Genomic DNA, 6,000 nt, shown 5'->3' on the forward strand with positions numbered 1-6,000 from the left:
TACTTCTCTGGGTAATTTTGATTGGTCACTGCACTGCTACCCTGGAGAAAGCATATAAGGCTGAGGAGCAATTTTGGAAACAAAGGAGTCGTATCTTATGGCTGCAGAGTGGCGATCGCAATACCGGTTACGTTCATGCTGTTACACGGAATCGGAGGACGTGCAATAGATTCACGGTTCTGGAGGACAGTTCGGGAACAGCCTTCCATGAGGAGCAGGACTTCGCTCGTATTATCTCGGAGTACTTCCAGGAGATATTCTCCTCGCAGAATAACTCCGGCTTCGATCTAGTACATGACGTCTTAGAGCCACAAATCGACGAGGAGACTAATGCCCGACTTATTAGGATCCCTGACCCCGCTGAAATCCACTCAGCAGTCAAATCCATTCATCCTAGCAAGGCCCCGGGGCCAGACGGATTCTCCGCTGGTTTTTTCACACATACTGGCCCATCATTGGCCCAGATGTTGTTAAAGAAATCCAAGAGTTTTTTCTGTCTGGATCTTTCCCGACTCGACAAAATGAGACTCACATTCGTCTAATCCCAAAGATATTGGGCCCCAGGAGAGTCGCTGATTATCGACCCATAGCTCTCTGCAACGTCTACTACAAGATCATTGCCAAGATCCTTACGAAACGGCTTCAAACAATCCTCCCACATCTCATCTCTGAGACTCAATCTGCCTTTGTTCCAAATAGAGCGATATCCGATAATGTCTTAATAACTCATGAAACCCTTCATTATCTCCGTACCTCGGAGGCAAAGAAGAGGTGTTTCATGGCTGTTAAAACGGATATGAGCAAGGCATACGACATGATAGAGTGGGGTTTCCTTAGAGCCGTTCTGGATCGTCTGGGCTTTCACCATAAATGGATCAAATGGATAATGGAGTGTGTGATGACGGTATCCTACTCTTTCCTCATCAATGGAGGTCCGCAGGGAAGAGTTCTGCCATCCAGAGGACTTAGACAAGGCGACCCCCTCTCCCCCTACCTCTTCATTCTCTGCACGGAGGTGCTAGCCGGCCTCTGCCGGAAAGCCCAGGATAATGGTTCGCTGGTTGGCATTCGGGTGTCCCGCAATAGCCCCCAAGTTAACCATCTCCTATTTGCAGATGATACCATGTTCTTCTGCAAATCTGATCCCACCTCATGTGCAGTACTCTCATCTATTCTAAGGCGCTATGGAGAAGCCTCGGGACAAAGCATAAATCTTGCCAAATCCTCCATCACGTTCTCGGCAAAGACCCACCACAACCAGAGAGCAGTGGCGAAACGTATCCTCCACATTCACAATGAAGGAGGAGCAGGAAAATATTTAGGGCTACCGGAGGACTTTGGACGGAAGAAGAGGGACATCTTCGCGAGCCAAGTGGACCGTATTCGACAACACTCACACAGCTGGGCGTCTCATTTCCTTTCGGCTGCTGGGAAACAAGTGCTGCTTAAATCGGTACTTGCGTCGATGCCCTCATATGCAATGTCTTGTTTTAAACTCCCTAAGTCTCTCTGCAAACAAATCCAATCGGTTCTTACAAGATTCTGGTGGGACGACAAACCGGACCAGAGGAAAATGAGCTGAGTTTCTTGGAATAGACTTACGACTCCTTTGAATACGGGCGGACTAGGCTTTCGAGACATCAAACGCTTTAATGATGCTCTGCTGGCTAAGATTGGAGCGCGCCTTATTTCTCACCCCCATGCTTTGGTATCGAGAGTGTTGCTGGGCAAATACTGCCACTATGCACCCTTTATGGACTGTGTCCCCCCTTCTAACCCGTCTCATGGTTGGAGGAGTATTATTGCTGGCAGAGAAATTCTTAGGCATGGCATGGGATGGCTAGTCGGCAATGGAGAATCGATACGAGTTTGGGAGGACCCATGGCTTAGCGTAACTCTGCCCCTTCACCCAATTGGACCACCTACGCTGGAAACTAAAGATCTACTTGTATCAGATCTTATAGACCAAGTTGGGAACACCTGGAACTTGAGGCGAATCCAGGATGTCATCCCTGAATGCGAGCATCTGATCCGACTCCTCCCCCTCAGCGCCTCCCGTCCGCCAGACAGATTGGTTTGGTTACCCTCGAAGAATGGCAAATATGCTGTCCGTTCGGGCTATGGTATCACCTCTTCGGACCATATTCCCGACCTCCAAAGAACTTTCAACTGGCAAAAGAACATATGGCGTCTTCGCACCGCACCTAAGATTAAACATTTCTTGTGGAAAGCTGCCGCTGAGGCCCTCCCGGTTGGTGTCCAACTCGTTAATCGTGGAATTCAAGTCGATTTCGCCTGTAAGATCTGTGGAGCACCAGAGACAGTTACACATGTTATTCGAGACTGTCAGTTCGCTCGAGGTGTTTGGGAATTAGCGCCGCTGCGTGAACAACACCATCTCGCCACTGTCCATGTCCTTGAGTTCTTGGCTAGCATACCTACCCTAACTAGCCTCCCACCATCAGGACTACCTGCGACTTCACTCCCAGCTTGGATCTGTTGGAATCTCTGGACAGCTCGTAACCGACGGATTTTTTCCGATACGGTCTTCTCCGAGCAAGAAGTTCTCACGAAAGCGATTTCGGATGCGCGCATTTGGCAAGCAGCTCAGGAAACTACACACCTCTCGACGCATACCCCCTCTAGAGAGCCACCCACTCGCTAATATCAGCTGCAGCGTTGATGCAGCTTGGGATGCTATATCTCAGTCGTGTGGATTGGGCATCGTTTTCAACCTCAGAGAAGAAAACCAAACACTCACTTTCTCGAGCTCTCGACGCCATGTCGCCTCAGCTCTCGCTGCTGAAGCCTGGGCTATTCGTGAGGCTCTTCTCCTGGCGACTGAACGAGGATGTGAAGAGATTCAAGTGCTATCGGACTGTCTGTCCATCGTGAATTCTCTTCAATCTCAGGACTCCCTTAATGAGATCTATGCTATTGTTTCCGATATTCGTCTGTTGACGATATCCTTTTCTTCTTTCTCTATTGCTCATATCCCCCGGACCCTTAATACCGTGGCGGATTCTGTAGCCAAGGGAGCTCTCCGAGCTCTCTTAAACGATGCTTTTTGAGTTAATGAAGTTTAAAGTTTGACCAAAAAAAAAAAAAAAAAAGTTGGACTGGAAAACTTTGGCGGAGCTGGAAGCTCAGGAGATTGATTTCGAGATCGCTAGGCTTCGAGGAAGGTACGTGAATAAATTGTTGCATCGTATTTTCCGATTTGTGTGCATACCACCTATTCGATGACCTGTGAAGATCTTTTTCTGTTTACCTTATCAAAAAAATTCATTTTATCAAGGTAAATGTCTTAAAACAAAATTAATCTATTTAATGATTTAGGTTTTACAGCGCGTATGATATGTTGCTATTTGTTACGGTTATACGGAAGCACGAGTTGTGTTTAATTGTTCACTTTTTGATTTCTGGTATTTAATTTGAAAACTGTATTTAAATTTAATGTATACTGATTTATTGTTGTCTTTGTTTTGATTTGAACCAATGAAAAGATAGCAATGGCTGACAAGATCGAAGCCAAAGAAGACAGAGGAAACAAGGGCTGAATAATGTCTTCCTATCATGTCCTAACAAGTATTTTTGGGGGATAATTAGAAGAAAACTTTACAACCGTAGTTGAAATCAGGTTTGAGTGGCATTTTTATAATATTCTCTACATATTTGAGTAATAATCCAAGTTAATACATTATTATGTTCAAAACGTTTTGACAGCAATATCCTCTACATAATTCACGGTCTACACATTTTTATCAGAGTTTAATGGTTTACTTAACAATTATGTTTGTTTGAATTAAAAGTAAATGTGTAATGCAGGGAGCTAATCATATTGAAACTTGTGCAAGCTGATAAAATTTGATATTTATCAGGTTAGTTATCTTCACAATCTGTTTTCGTATTTTAGGTTCATTATTTTCTAATGACCTTAATTTTATGCAGTGTGATAAGATTGTGAAGATTATCTAGACATCTTTTTTCGCCATTCACCAAATCCAAAATATATATTGAATACTCTATCAGAACTGCACAAAGTAAGTTTTAGATATTAAATATGACTGTATATTTTATTGATTTCTAGAAAACGTTTGGAATCTGATATTGGTAACTTTTATGATTTCTAATTCAGTAAATAATTTGCTAACTCCCTTATTTAGTTTCAATTGCATATCATATTTGCCATTGCAAAATCCATCAAACTCTGTTCTGATGTGAATCAAGTATTTACAGAATTTCATCTATTTAGTTGTTTTGTTTGATCTTTTTTCCTCTTCTTTATATGTTCTGTTTAATCTTTCTTTTTTTCCTTATAGTTGTTTGTCTAAATGTCTCCAAAAATTTTAAATACAGGTGAATATTTTAAAGCTTGATCTTAATATGAAACTCAACAGATTCAATATTAAAAGTGTTAGAAAAATCAAAAGCTCATTAACATATTAACATTTGTATGATTTTGCCGATAATTTTTTTTTACCTTATTAATAGCTTATTAACACTTGTGTTTCTGTCTGTTTTTAACTTGTGTTTTCTTTCTGTTTCGACTTAAGTTAAAAAAATATATTTATTTGTTTCATTTAATTTCTTCCAAACAGATTAAAAATGTGGAAGAAGTCTCTTATTCACTTGATTCCATCTTCTAAAGCTTGAACGAGAACAACACAATTGTGAAGGTTTGGAGAAAGATTAGTACACGTGCCAAGCATGTGACAAGTTAATAATAGCCATTCTTTGTGTAAATTGTTTCTATAACGAATTATGTTGTTATTGTGAAATATGTATCAATTCCATTCATATCAATAATAATAATTGTTAGCCAAAACGTTACCTACAATTTTTATATTGTCCAGTTTTTTTTGAAAAAAATATCGTATTCTTTTTCTCTACAGAATAATTATTTACAGAAACTTTGTATTTTTGTATTAAAAATGTTTGCATCTTCTAAATTTACATGGATTTAAATAAATTTGATTTACAGATTTTTGCAGATATTTTGAATTTAAAGTTAAAGTGAATCTAAATTCAAAGTAAATCGAAAGATGACGTTATTGTTTTTTGGTGGATGTACACTATATGTGACATTCTAAAAATCGAGAGAAGCAAAGGGTAAATTCACCTGATCTAGGGTGGAGATGCAGAAGACACAGCGGTAGAGACTTTTCCCTGATGGGCTATGATCTCTTTCAACCCAATATTTCTCTAATTAAGCATACTATGTGAATAACGAAATGGGTCGATGGCTGCAATAATCAAAAACTAATACAAGAAGCCATTAAATTCAGAAACAAGTAAGTTGTTATTGATTTTATAATATTTTATGATATTTTATGGTTTATTATAATACTAATTAAAGTGTATTCACATTAATATTTTAGTTAGGTATTTATTGGAGATAGATTTTGGATCAATTTTTGATAAGTAATAACATCTTTCAGTGAATAAACTTTACTTTTATCAGTGAATGTTAAGGGTTTTTGTAATTTTTTATGCTCTGTACTGGTATTAATTGACTTAATACTAAAAGTTTTCTATTTGTTAAGTAATCTCCATTTTTCTTAATCAATGTGTACAAAATATATGTGTTTAGTATTTTTGGAATCCAATTTATTATAATTAGTATACAGTTTACTTATATAAGTTATGTAACTCTGTTACTTATAAATTTATAAAATTATCGATATTGGCTACTTCCTGAGGGATAGATTTCAAACCAAATCCCCCTCAAAAGTATTATATAATAACAGATCCATATATATATATATATATAATATATACGTAATATTATATATATATATATATATATATATACGTAAAATTAATGGTAAGAACAGATCTCCATTGTGCCCGGACTCTGTCGCACCACGAGGCGCTGTCTACGAGTCAGGATGAGTCAGTGTCGAAATTTGAAACCAAACAATGTAAAAAATTCACATGTTTTTTATACTAACAACCAAAGTCATCAAACATACTTTTATTCAACATCATTCAACTTTA

The sequence above is a fragment of the Eutrema salsugineum genome, unplaced genomic scaffold (genome assembly GCF_000478725.1).
Source record: "Eutrema salsugineum unplaced genomic scaffold, Eutsalg1_0 scaffold_17, whole genome shotgun sequence".
NCBI lineage: Eukaryota > Viridiplantae > Streptophyta > Magnoliopsida > Brassicales > Brassicaceae > Eutrema > Eutrema salsugineum.